Source organism: Pecten maximus, chromosome 19, assembly GCF_902652985.1.
Source record: "Pecten maximus chromosome 19, xPecMax1.1, whole genome shotgun sequence".
In the NCBI taxonomy this organism is placed as follows: domain Eukaryota; kingdom Metazoa; phylum Mollusca; class Bivalvia; order Pectinida; family Pectinidae; genus Pecten; species Pecten maximus.
The window spans coordinates 29,612,147-29,626,556 of NC_047033.1; positions in this window are offsets into that span (position 1 = coordinate 29,612,147).

Here is a 14,410-nt window from a genome sequence, read left to right on the forward strand (position 1 = left end):
CAACTAGGTTTACTTAATGTATGGAATCGAAAATATCATAAAAGTAAATCTTTATTTACGAATAAACAGTCAAAAACCGTAACTTTTCACGGTTGAGTGCGGCGTACACAAAATCACACTCTGAAAAATGTAAATCGACGATTACTAAAGTTGTAGGTATTACTTCCATTTTATTTCAAATGTTAGATTTTTCAAATCTTAATCAGGATTTATAAGAAAAACATGAGATTTATTCATAGAGCCGTTGTTGAGAGAAAAAATAATATCAATATTCCTGGTACGGGGATCGGGTCCGGGACCGGGTGCGGCGTACACGAAATCACGGGGACCCTTGCCAAGGTCAAGGACTCATTTCCGGAAGTAAACAATATTGGTTTGTGTACAATACTCCCTCGGAAAGGTAAGAGTGCAAACATTAACATGCTCAACGAAACAACTGTCGAAGTCAATACTTCTATAACAAAACTGTGCGAAAGAGACGAAAAGCTCAAACTCGTTGACTTGTATGGAGCTTTTGTGCACAACGGTTCACCTATAAAAGCAAATTTTGACTCAAATGATCATAGTGTTGTCCTACTCCAATAATATTAGAGGTTCGCATGTGGGTTAATGTTGCATTTATAATTAAAAAGAACAAAAATCGTCATGTTTTTATATAAATTCAATATTTAATGATTTCCCTGTAAGTTCTGTTTGTTTTCTTGATCGGATTTTAATGTTAGGTGTCCAACGTCTTTATCGGGATGTTTTCGTCGGTCCTCCAGTTCTCGCGTGGTCACGTGACCGGCACGAAGGACTACATTAACACTTGGTCGGTAAATATGGCCAGAGCACCCGACCAACGTATTTTGTCGTACAAGCAAATATGATGCACTTATTCATCGTGCTAAGAAACCGAGAAAAAGTGCTGTACATTCTTATTTTTATTCAAGTATGGTTACATAACGGCGTTATAAACTGATCTTAATTGACGAAGTGCCGATTAATTGACTACTTTTTAAGTAATTTTGACGATGTTTGTCATTTTCGTAAGAATGTACAGCACTTTTCGTTGTTCTCATACAATTACCTTCACGCTCTTACCTGTTTCATAATTATTGATTTAGGGTAGTCGGGTGCTCTAGAACGATTTATAGAGAAAGTGTTAATGTTCATTCTCCAATATTGGAACTCTTCAGTGTTTTAAGTATCGAAATCGGCATATAGAAAAGAACAAACGTTAATAAACGAATGCAATGGATCGTAATTAATTCAAATAATTATTTACAGATGATTTCCAAAGACATAAGGTATAGTTAGACGTTTTCGGCTGTACATGCAAGTTTATAAATTCGACACTGATAAAACCACCGTCCTCGTCGTTGCCATGACAGCCGATCGAAGCTCCGATCACGAATGCACTGTCAAAGTGAAAGTTGAAGTATTTTTCGCAACATGCCGTTTAAACTTAAAATTACATGCACACCTCATATTGATTGGGGTTGTTTAATCATACCTGATCAATTGAATTGTAAGAAAACTAACAAAAACACTAAAAAACACAGAATGAAGCCTTCGTGTCAGGCAGTGCAGACACAACGCGGGATCTGTAAACAATGTGACGTCATTTGAATGTACAAGTTGCAACAATGTACAACAATGTATTTTTTACATGAATACACTAATGAGCAACAAAACAGGACGCAACATTAACCCACATGCGTTTAACAGGAAACTTTTGACAGGCTGTCATCATCATGTAACCTCATATCCCCTCAGCGTGTTTTTCTTGTAGCTGCCAGCGCCCTGATTCTAGGGCGCGACGAAAAAAGTGTCATAAACCATTTAAAGCGATAATTCATGTTAACAAATATGTGTACGCTTACTTGTTGATGAAGTATCAATCCATTTATGCACAAACTGTTGATGGACACTTCTTAAATATAATTATATCCACAATAATTCACTTGCAACCTACTGTGTTCAAATATTTGGTCACTAAAACAACTTTGCTGTCCCGGTTATTATAAAATATTGAATGCAAATAAAACGGAAAACGTAGCGTAATATTTTCATAGACTGGATTACCTGCCGTAGTTTTTCTACTCTCCGCTAGGCTTCGCTTCGAAAATAGTATCATGAGCGCAACCTAGCGGAGACAAATGGTACTAAGGCAGGTAATCCAGTCTAAATATTTTCACAGGGTTTCGTTTGTTTCGTCTATTTCAACTCTATATTTTGATAAACCGGAAATAACCTCGAGAGGTCACAATCAAAACAAGTAAGGCGGTATATACAAATGGGACCTACGCTTAAATGACAAAAGAGGCTAATAATAACTGATCTTTGATAAAGATATGGACACATGTTGTGTGACTTTGTGTATTTATGATAGATAAATAGAATAAGGTAGGTCAGATCATATGAAATGTGAGTAAAGATAACTTTTAAACGACTTTAATTAGGTGGGTCACAGCAACAGGTTTTATGTGCGGTGGTGATTAGAGGTCGCAATATCCACCAATGTAATCAGGTGGAATAAGGCCTCATATACGTATAGGAGTAAGTGGTGTCCATGTTAACAAAGCTGGCGCGGAGAAAATCATGAATATGATAGACTCTTTTGCTGATTCTGATTTCACTCCGTCGGCCAGATTGTCTTTTAACACCCCAAATGTTAGAAAACGCTTTCGCAGTAGCATGACAACACCACCAGAAGACAGACAATTGTCTAAATCTTCTAGAAATGACGAATAGATCTAGATCTGATCACAATAAGCTATAGTCAAAAAGAGGTAGACCACTGACCCGTCATGTATATATTGTATATATATATCTATTGGAATGAACCCATATTTTTCTATCATGTTTAGCATAACGATGATGGTGTATTATGGTATAGAGAGGTTAAATGATTATCTAACTAAGTTTGCTGATTGTTTGAAGGTGATAATGCAGCTTTATTCAAATAAGTGTATAATATATAAATATAATGCATGTATAAAGTATAATAACAATACTTTAAAATGTTTTAAGTGTAAACGGTATGAGAAAAAAGTAATAAGAGAGCAAGATGAGAAGTAAAAACATGATATTATTTGTATACAATGAATATATTGTATGGATTGGATGTGGTAAAATGGAAATTGTCGAAAATGAATCCAGAATGTATAATATGTAAATATAAGACATGTATAAAAGATAATGTGCTACAATGAAGTCTAATAATACTTTAAAATGTGCTAGCTTAAATGTAAATGGTATGAGAAATAGTAGCAAGAGAGCAAGATTAATGCACTGGATGAAAAGTAGAAAAATTGATATTATTTGTATACAAGAAACACACTGTGTAGATTCGGATGTTGTAAAATGGAAAAATGAATGGAAGGATATATATAAGAGGTGGAGAAAGTATTTGGAATAATGGAACAACCGAATCGAGAGGTGTTGCCATTCTATTTACTAGAAAAATAGAATCTTACATAAAAATAACCGAAAATTTGAGATAACCATGGGAGAATTTTATCCTCTAAAATGTCAACAGAAAATAAAACCTTTCAGATAATTAACATTTACACACCAAATAAAGGGAATGAAAGGAAGCATTTTTTTTTTTTTTTTTTTTTTTTTGTATTTGTTTTATTTTTCAATATTAAGCATGATAAACATAAATGACAAAAACATCTTTCACACACTCACACATTCTCAATTAAATAGAAGGTACATTTTAATAGTACATATCATCGACTTTCAATACCACTATAAAGCTTTTCACTGCAGGAAAGAGATAAAATGAAAAAAAAAAAAAAATACAAAAAAACAAGGGGAGAATAAGCATGTGTAGGTAAAATAAGTGGATACTAAGTACATACAAGGTATATTAAGTTCATACATAAATAAATAAGTAGATAAATACACAAATAAATAAAGTAGCAAGAAAGCAGATAGATGGTAATATGCTTGTACCTATTAGCCAAACAAACATACAAACAAGCATTTTCACACCCATACACACCCTTACACACAGACACACCCTCACACGCAGACACACACACACTCACACACATACACACACAAAAGTGAGAGAGACAGAAGAGAGAGAGAAGAGAGAGAGAGAGAGAGAGAGAGAGATGTGGGAGGGGGAGGAGAGAAGAGAGGGAAGAGGTATATTTTCCTTTAAACATTTGATGATATAATAGATTTTGTAAAGAATACATAAATATATATGTATATCTATAAATGATATACAGAGTGCTAAAACTAATAATAAAAGTATGTAAATTAATCAACTTCGTAAATCTAATAAGTGAATATACACTTACTTTATCGATTAAAAGCCTGAATATTACAATATATAACAAGAGTTCCAATATATGACCGTTGTCGAAGGGCGTGTAATCATATATATAATACTTCATGGCTGTTCAAGGTCATTTAAAAACACTGGAAGTTTGATATTAAAGGTCTAATAGAGGTTTCCATTTATTCCATTGTTTTTTAATACTTTCTTTTTGACCCTTTATGTATTTTTGAACCTTGAAATTATCTTTAATGGTATTAATCAAAGCGTTGATAGTTTTTTATAATAATCAATATTTCATTATCAACATAGCTACATTGGTGTGAAACTATTCCAAAAAGAAAAAGATTCTTTATTATAAGCAAAAGGTACTAAAAGTCTATCTAACAAGTTTTCTAATCTCTGTAGGAACACTTGTACTTCTCTACATTCCCATAAGCAATGCAAAATTGACTCATTTTCTAAATTACAAAAAGTACATAAAGGACTTGGTTTTAAGTTTATTTTATGGAGAAAGGTGTTTGTTACTAAAATATGGTGGATGATTCTAGTTTGAAACCATATCAATTTTGAATTTTTAGTTACTGTAAAAGGAAGTTTATATATTTTTGACCATTTTTCTTGGTTCCATTTACTGGTGCCAGTAGGGGAAGCATTTTTTTAACACACTAGGTAGGCTCATCATAACTGATAATAATACTGAAAATATTTTAATTGGTGATTTTAATTGTGTTCTGGATAAGTCAAAAGATAGGAATTCAAACCAAAATATGGATGACATAGGTTGTAATGAATTAAGCACATTGATTGCTACCTACAGCTTACAGGACATATGGCGAATACACAACCCAGTTACAGTTCAGTATACTTTTCAACGTGGACTATCAAAGTCACGAATTGACATGATTCTAACACATGAAAATATATCATCGTTATTGAGTAATATAAAAATTAAACATTGTCCTTATAGTGACCATAAGTCTATTTCAATGAAATTACTTTTATATGAGTCTGATAGAGGGCCGGGTTCATGGAAATTAAGTGAAAAGGTTATTAAAAGTGATATTTTTCAAAATTCATTAGAAGCTTGCTGGAAACATTGGATAAAAGAAATAGACATGTATGAAACTATTCTTGAATGGTGGGATATTACCAAAATAAAGATAAAAGAACTGGCAATGGAATAAAAACACCTGGGTCTGATAAACAGACTCTGGAGGCCTAGAATGCGGATGTAGACAGGGCAGGGTATACCATCACGACGGGCACATTAAACTAAGCACTATATTCAAAACTTAGAATTTCATGCTCATATCAGCTCAGACTTGAGACAATTTCTTAATCGCTCATTAGAGTGAACATGATTTTCATATAGCGCTCTACGTTATATGTTTACACTCCATACTGTGTAGCTACAAATAATCTATACAACAAAAATACATTCATTCACATGTACAGTTCAAATCAATTTGAAGTGGAATTTTGTTTTTCACTTATGTACATTGCATCAAATATTCTCCGCAATAGTATATGAACCATACATATAACTGTAACTGCATGATACATATGTATATGTATGGTATATATATTATGTTAATTAATGTTAGTGAGATGTGAATGTAGCTATAACTTACTGGATGTATTGATATCATCGATTTCAAAATCAGAGCTTTTTTTTTAATCTGCAGCATCTGTCAGATGAAAATGTAGTTCGAATGCCCAAACTGGATGAACTGTACATGTAGTAGCATTCTTCGAAGTCCATTATGAATGCTTTTCATGCAAATGTATTTCTATCAATTGTTCATGTGTTTAAATTATTAGAACACTGAAGTAATTTTTATTTTCATAAAAATGGAAGTACTGCTTATCTTTAAAACTAAATTGGATATTGATAAGATAAATTTGCCAAGATGTTAAAAATCAAACCTTATTAAGTAGAATCTAAACAGTTGTAAATGACTAAGCCCACTATTCTTTAAGGGACATCACGGTAAAAACGTTATTTTCATTGAATGTACGTGTTTTTTTCCTTTCCAGTTATGTTTCTGTGCTGTCCCAATGTTTACAGTCGATCCCTATGTTTAGCTTGACCACACGATTTAGTTAGGAATACCCCTCTAAATTTAGCGCGGAAATTATTTTTAAATCATCACGTGACTGTTTTGAAATCGAGGCAACACAAATATTCCATCTGGGTTAGTTGGATAACAATATTATACAGTGTTTTAAATGTTAAATTATATGTTCTGTATATATTCCGGCTCACATATTTATGTGCAAATAAGTGTAAACACTGTACATATAGTATACTGACAGTAGCGATGTACTGGTACAGACTGTATAAATATTACTGAGTTTGTGTAACTATTACCGACTTTGTGTAAATATTACCGAGATTGTCTTGACCTAGCTACTTTCCAGCAATCAAGCAGAATGCAAGCAGCATCCGTATTACTGCTGTTCATGTTTGAACTGTATTGTACTGTTTCCCCGGTTTAATTCTAGGATTGTGTTTGACCCATTTTCCTATTATTCTCTTCATTGCAGAAGCTGTTATCGTTTTCAACCGCAGTCGATTACATTGGAAGCCATTTTATCGTATATGTCACAAAATTAGCATACTCATTCTCTTCATTGCAGAAGCTGTTATCGTTTTCAACCGCAGTCGATTCACATTGGAAGCCATTTTATCGTATATGTCACAAAATTAGCATACTCAGACTATTGATCAACGAATTGTGATAACCTTTTTATAATAAATAATTTATGTTTTTTATGTACATATTTCATCAAATTCGAATGGTTATTGTTCATAAGGATATCTTTTTAAAAGACATACCCAATAATACGAAAAAAATACAAAATAAAAATTGGTTTACCGTGATGTCCCTTTAACAACAAAATTACTTATTTTTGATTCTCTGTCAAATTTAATCAGGTTACTTGAAGACTTTGTCAGAAAAGTTAACACATATATACATTATTAATAGTTGCTTTAATTAAATTAATCTGAATTTGAACATTAAACCGACTTAACAATTTAAATGAAAATAATGTGTTTTCACCATTGACCATAATTGATAAGAAGAAAATAATTATTCAACTCAACCTATGATATAGTATGTAACAGCCATCAAGATAATACTATTATCTTTAGTCATGCCAAGTTATTTCACAATAGGATATATGCACAACACAAAAAAGTTTTACACATTTTTGTTGTTTAGATATTGTCATGATGAATAGACAACTTTTTTCTTTCGTAAAAAAAAACATCTATATAATCTAACCATCTGCAGACTACATCAATCACATGCAAGTTAGTATTTCAGTGAGAAACTGACAGTCAAAGTTGGGTTTGATCACCTACTCTTGCTTTTATTATTGTTTACATTACTGAAAGATGGCGGACAAAATCGGATGCTGGATGAGTGATTTTCAATGTACAAAATAACAACGATATTCCGATGAAACTTTATCAATATTATAACCCATTCAGTAACATGCCACCAAAGAAAAAAAACACGTTTCTAGATGACGATGATGAAAATTCAGCGTGAGGTTAGTAGATTTTTCTTCCGGGTCACAGGTAAGAAGCAATATGGCGCCTCCGAAAAGTCGATTGTATTATTCCGCGTGAAATCTAATGCGTTCAACGCGGAAAAAATATTCTTACGTATCATCGACAGAACATACTTAAATTAAATACTTTGAAAACTATCTTTTTGTGAGGTTCTGTTGTTTTGTCATATATCTAACGAAACTGCAGTGTTGCATTTAACTCCGTAGGTCACGGGACTATTTTTTTTTTTTTTTTTTTTGCGATAGAATATGATTGTGAAGTGGCAGTGGAAGTTGTGTCAGAGCGAACGAAAATGCCAAAAAACCCACATTGTCCTGTCAGCTTCTAAAATACAACAAAACAAAAGGTGATTTTTTTTATGGGAGGCGTGCCTCACATTATAGCATCAGCTATAGGATTTCATTGCGGAACCAATCGTTTGGTACCTCAAGCGGCTATCTCCGTAATCAATTTATCTCGATAGTAGATCTATATTTTGAATGTTGTTATTGTTTATTATAATTCTCATAAAATCCCCCAAAAGAAATATATTTCATTTGACATCGACTTTGAATGCCACCAGAGCCTATTAATTATAACAAAAACATTATATCTACACAAAGTAGGCACACGAGTACTCGGTCAGTTAGTAGGCCAGCTAGTACGCAGGTGACAGACGGTCGAATATTTTACGCGTATCTGATTGTAAGTAAAAACCAACGACCTGCATGAATGAGAAAATAAATAGATAAAGATGGATTTATTTTGAAGAGATAATATTTCAACCGACACATAATGTGTTTATATTTTTATAGGGACGTTTACGCCTGCCATGTTACAATCACCTACGAGATGTGACGTCAAATGTAAATGTATTACCATTCAGTTTTTTTTTTGTTTTTTTTTCAAAATTTCAAGACTTCAAATAAAGTGCTATTACACGAAAAATGTATATATTTGAGACCTCTGGTGGTAGCCTGTTATCAAAAATTTATCGCAGAGTTCCAAATGCGAGAAGGGTTTGCAACCGGTATACTCGTTACAAGAACCGTACCGACATTCGTTTCACAAAAAACCGGTATTTGCAAGAATAAGAACATTAAAATCTGACGTAAAAAACTCGACAAAACAGTTATTTTGCTCATTTGTTTCAATCACTTACTAAAATGATGTCGCAACTTTACCGCTATTTTCTATATAAACATCTATACTAGCTTTACTTGTAGTTTCGTATCCATATGTCTCATTTTTGTTGTGTGTGTTGAAAAGTCGAAATCAGAAATCAATAACTTACAAAAGATTTAATTGTCTCTTTAGATGTCATATTTCATATTTTTGTATCAAAATATGTAATTAAATCAACGATCACGTGATCCGTCTGTTCACGTCTGATCACATGATCAATCGGTCAAAATGGGAGCGCCTTTTGGATACGGGCTTCATCCGAAACTCTGTAGTGTGATGTTTGTCACTAGAGTATTTATCAACACGAATTAAAGGCAAGTTGCTTAAAAGTTGTTAAGCTGTTTGTTCACATGTTTACCTTATTTTTTCTTTAATTACTTAGGACTAAACTTTGCTTACGATTAACGTTAGTGATTCAGAGCCTGATCAGACTGCATCCTTAGAACGAAGTCATACCCTTCCTACACTACTGCTCTGAGACAGTCATATTGTCGGCCAGATCTACGTTATCGCAGCTAGTATTTCATAAAAAAAACATGTATCATGGGTCAGTGATAGTATGCTGAAATCCGATCGTTTATCTTATAAAGCTAACAAAACTATCGTATCTGTTAGTCGTAGTGGTCATTCCGACATTCGTGATGTTTACTGCACTCTTCCCACACAAAGAATATACAGAATTTGGAATTTTTGGAATAATATTAACTGCAGTTGGTTATAGTATTAATAATAAAGACTCATGCCATAGATATCTACATTCAGTTCTTATAACTAATTACAATTGGAATATTTTCAAATCTAAATGATCCATCATTAGGGAGTACTCCAACTGGAAAGGCATGACAATTTTTACAACTGATGATTTAACCAGCTTGTCTTAATCTTCAGCTATAAATGTAACCTTTTCAAATTATTTTATGTAATGTACACAAAGCTGTTAAACTTTTGTGTTATATTGATAAATAGTCCAAGTTTTCTCTGGCCTTGTCACAATGTCTGGTGTAGGGCCGGAGCGCGCTACTATATGAAAACGTGGAATTATATCCGACACCGTTTAATGTCGCTAAGAATTTGGTACAAATACAATAAAATCAGATGTGACGTAACACCTACCATACATATATGGATAAATCATATATCTATTTACCCAAGAACACCAATTTAGTCCCATCTAGGTGTTTTATTTCGTCCGTATAAACTGATAAATAATGAATTTTTGAATTTAATATAATTCACACAGGTTTTGGGAAATGATAAGCTTAGTTTTCTTAATTTAAACTATGCAAGAAGAAAAAACTCAATAAAGGTATTTTCGGTCCATTGCGTTCCGATTCCGGTGGTGACAGGGCCAGAGTAAAATTGGGCTAATTAATAAAATGAAAAATAATCTTAGATAATCAAAATGTTTACCAATTGCATATATACCATATACTACTTTTTGAAGTATATACCCCACCAGGTATTTATATATATATATAATTAATATCTTCAATAAATATTAATATTGCTGTGAAATTGTTTATATTGTAACCCTGGTATTAATACTAACCGCAATATAGCCCTATCACTCAGCTAGAGAGATCTTCTCTTTAGCCAAATTGGTTGAGTGTAAGACTAGTAAGCTAGAGGCCCGGCTTCGATCCCTAGCGGAGGCAGTGATTTCAATTTAATTAAGCATGCGCTCTGTTTGCAATATTTATCACAGGGGGCAGGGGAGGACCAACGTCACAAAAAATGATTGTTAGATAAGTAATCTGATGATGGTGGGCTAATAAATGGACAAAAATGTTTTAGCCAACTCTCGGAAACGTTTTAGAACATTGAATTTATGTCGGAAGCTAACTCCTGTTATGTATGCAGACATTCAGCGTACAATGTGTCTGTCAAAGGTATTGTTCAAAACTGTAAAACTTTACATTGTAGAGCTGAAACACATACATATATATATATACACACACACACATTTATGCTGATAATGTTATTATAATACAGTATGTATATGATCCTTTGACAGGCGGCTCATAATACAAAAAACACAATATATATCATCATAATTATAATTGTATAGCTCTATTTTTTCGTTGAAAGAACATTGTTTGTGTTTGATATTTCCATTGTTCATTTAATTCAAACTCAAAAGTTGTAACTATGACTAGGTGCTGTCATGAATTCAACATATCAACAATTATATGTGTTCTTGTTATTTCTGTTTCTAATTGAATTACATGCATACATAAGTGCACAGATTAATTCTTAAGTGTAAAAAATACATTGTAAATGTTTAATAAAAATTTAACCTGTCATGTTAAACAATATTAATAGAACCATGTGAATATCAATACTATTCTAATACACAACCGTATAATTGACAGTTGTTTGTAGATCAGTATAATAATTAGTCTTTGATAATGTAATTCAATAGTACTAGTCTCTGTGAACTGGACAAGTGGAAGTTTGAAACTTAACTTGACAGTTAAGACCGTCATCAGGATGGTTAAAAGCATTATGTTCATCAGGACGGTTTAAACACCAAACTTTGAACGTTAGCTACTAAAACAGAAATTTGTTTGAAACACTTAAGTAGAAATGTTTAACTATTTAAGTGGAAGCTTGTTTAAACAATAAGTAGAAATGTTAAACAACCTAACTAAAAGTGTTGACTTTAAAGACTTAAGTGGATATGTTTAAATACTTTAGTAGAAGTTTGTTTGAAACTTCAATATGGTTAAAACCATCGTGTACATCAAGACAGTTAAACCATTACACTGTGTGTCCATCAGGATTGAAAACCATTTCATCTAATTAAACTCTTTAAACTCTTGAAAAAAAACGTTTAAGTACCCTTGAATGTATCTATCAACAATCATGTTGATATCAGTTTAATCATTCTTCTTTGCTTTGTTTCAAATATCACCTTTTCATCTGATTAACGCCTCCCTCAGTACTTTCAGTACTTTGATTAATAGCTGAACTTTACTGTATGTCATTTTTTATCGTGAAGTTAAACAAATATTTACTGCATAGCATTACGGAGTTACTGTAAAGCAACGTTTAGATTGGCCAACAGCAGTATCCGCCAGAGGGCATCGTAGATTTTGTCAGCTACCCTCAAAAGCGCTGACATAGACTCAAACTTACGTTTGTGTCAAAAACCTGTATACAAGAGATCCCAAAGGGATCTTGACACCCAACTTTGAAAGATTTTTTAGCCCACCATCATCAGATGGTGGGCTATTCAAATCGCCCTGCGTCCGTTTTCCGTCCCTCCGTATCACCGTCCCTCCGTCCCACCGTCCCTCCGTCCGTCCGTAAACAATTCTTGTTATCGCTAATCCTCAGAAAGTACTGAAGGGATCTTTCTCAAATTTCGTATGTAGGTTTCCCTTGGTGCCTAGTTATGCATATTACATTTTGGGACCGATCAGAAAACAACATGGCCGACAGGCAGCCATCTTGGATTTCGAAAATTGAAGTTTGTTATCGCTATTTCTGAAAAAGTTATGAAGGGATCTTTCTCAAATCTCATATGTAGGTTCCCCTTGGTGCCTAGTTATGCATATTGCATTTTGGGACCGATCGGAAAACAACATGGCCGACAGGCAGCCAACTTGGATTTTGACCATTGAAGTTTGTAATCGCTATTTCTGAGAAAGTACTGAAGGGATCTTTCTCAAATTTCATTTGTAGGTTCCCCTTGGTGTCTAGTTATGTAAATTGCATTTTGGGACCAATCGAAATACATCATGGCCGACAGGCAGCCATCTTGGATTTTGACCATTGAAGTTTGTAATCGCTATTTCTGAGAAAGAACTGGAGGGATCTTTCTCAAATTTTATATGTAGGTTCGTCTTGGTGCCTAGTTATGCATATTGCATTTTGGGACCGATCGGAAAACAACATGGCCGACAGGCAGCCATCTTGGATTTTGACAATTGAAGTTTGTTATCGCTATTTCTGAGAAAGTACTGAATGGATCTTTCTCAAATTTCATATGTAGATTCCCTTGGTGTCTAGTTATGCACATTGCATTTTGGGATCGATCGGAAAACAACATGGCCGACAGGCCGCCATCTTGGATTTTGACCATTGAAGTTTGTTATCGCTAATTCTGAGAAAGTACTGAAGGGATCTTTCTTGAATTTCATATGTAGGTTCCCCTTGGTGCCTAGTTATGCATATTGCATTTTGAGACTAATCAGAAAACAACATGGCCGACAGGCAGCCATCTTGGATTTCGAAAATTGAAACTGGTTATCGCTATTTCTAAGAAACTAATGAAGGGATCTTCCCGAAATTTCATATGTAGGTTTCCCCAGGTGCTTTGTTATGCATAATGCATTTTGAGACCAATCGGAAAACAACATGGCCGACAGGCAGCCATCTTGGATTTTGACCATTTAAGTTTGTTATCGCTATTTCTGAGAAAGTACTGAAGGGATCTTTCTCAAATTTCATATGTAGGTTCCCCTTGGTGTCTAGTTATGCAAATTGCATTTTGGGACCAATCGAAATACAACATGGCCGACAGGCAGCCATCTTGGATTTTGACCATTGAAGTTTGTAATCGCTATTTCTGAGAAAGAACTGGAGGGATCTTTCTCAAATTTTATATGTAGGTTCGTCTTGGTGCCTAGTTATGCATATTGCATTTTGGGACCGATCGGAAAACAACATGGCCGACAGGCAGCCATCTTGGATTTTGACAATTGAAGTTTGTTATCGCTATTTCTGAGAAAGTACTGAAGGGATCTTTCTCAAATTTCATATGTAGATTCCCTTGGTGTCTAGTTATGCACATTGCATTTTGGGATCGATCGGAAAACAACATGGCCGACAGGCCGCCATCTTGGATTTTGACCATTGAAGTTTGTTATCGCTAATTCTGAGAAAGTACAGAAGGGATCTTTCTTGAATTTCATATGTAGGTTCCCCTTGGTGCCTAGTTATGCATATTGCATTTTGAGACTAATCAGAAAACAACATGGCCGACAGGCAGCCATCTTGGATTTCGAAAATTGAAACTGGTTATCGCTATTTCTAAGAAACTAATGAAGGGATCTTCCCGAAATTTCATATGTAGGTTCCCCCAGGTGCTTTGTTATGCATAATGCATTTTGAGACCAATCGGAAAACAACATGGCCGACAGGCAGCCATCTTGGATTTTGACCATTTAAGTTTGTTATCGCTATTTCTCAGAAAGTACTGAAGGAATCTTTCTCAAATTCCATATATAGGTTCCCATTGGCGCCTAATTCTTAAATTTTATATAATGGTTTCCCTTGTTTGAAAAGTACTAGAGGTTTCTTCTGAATTTACACAGATTAGTAAGACTTAGAAGAAGAGAAAAGTAGAGAAAAGATCAATCTGACACGGAACCTAT